The following is an 858-nucleotide window of genomic DNA, read 5'->3' as shown; positions in this document are numbered from 1 at the left end:
TATTTTGTTATAGCAGCACAAATGGGCTAAGACAGCCACAGTGGGCGTTTCTATGAGGACCTTTCTGGGATGAGACTAACAGTCAAATCCGTGGACTTCAAGTAAAGCAGATTGCCCTCCCTAATGCGGGTGGGCCTCATCCAATCACATGAAGGCCTGACTGGAACAGTCCGGTCTCCCTCAAACAAGAGGAAATTTGGACTCGAACTGCAATCTCCAGCCTGGCAGCCCACTCTGCAAACTTTGGACTTGCCAGTCTCCATAATCACATAGGCCAATTGCTTGAAATGAATCATTCTTTCTATATATATGTACACATCCTGCTGGTTCTAGTTCTCTGGAGAACTCTTTATTTATTTATTTTTGAGTCAGCATCTCACTCTGTCACCCAGGCTGGAGTGCAGTGGCACACTCACAGCCACCGCAACATCGACCTGCTGGGCTCAGGTGATCCTTCCATCTCAGCCTTCCAAGTAGCTGGAACCACAGGCATGCGCTACCATGCCCAGCTAATTTTTTGATTTATTGCAGAGATGAGGTCTTGCCATGTTGCCCAGGCTGGTCTTGACCCCTGGATCAGGCAATCCTCTCGCCTCCACCTCCCAAAGTGCTGGGATTACAGGCATGAGCCACCACACCCAGCTTCTGGAGAACTCTTTTTTTTATTTTTTTTTGAGTTGGAGTCTCACTCTGTCGCCCAGACTGGAGTGCAGTGGCCGCTTCCAGACACTGCAGCCTTGACCTGCTGGACTCTGGCAATCCTTCCGCCTCAGTCTTCGGAGTAGCCAGAATTACAGCCACGCACTACCACGCCTGGCTAATTTTTTGATTTTATTGTAGAGATGAGGTCTCGCCTGC

Source organism: Carlito syrichta, unplaced genomic scaffold, assembly GCF_000164805.1.
Source record: "Carlito syrichta isolate Samal-C Ts95f unplaced genomic scaffold, Tarsius_syrichta-2.0.1 Scaffold309778, whole genome shotgun sequence".
Lineage (NCBI taxonomy): Eukaryota > Metazoa > Chordata > Mammalia > Primates > Tarsiidae > Carlito > Carlito syrichta.
Note: the sequence above shows the minus strand (reverse complement) of the source record.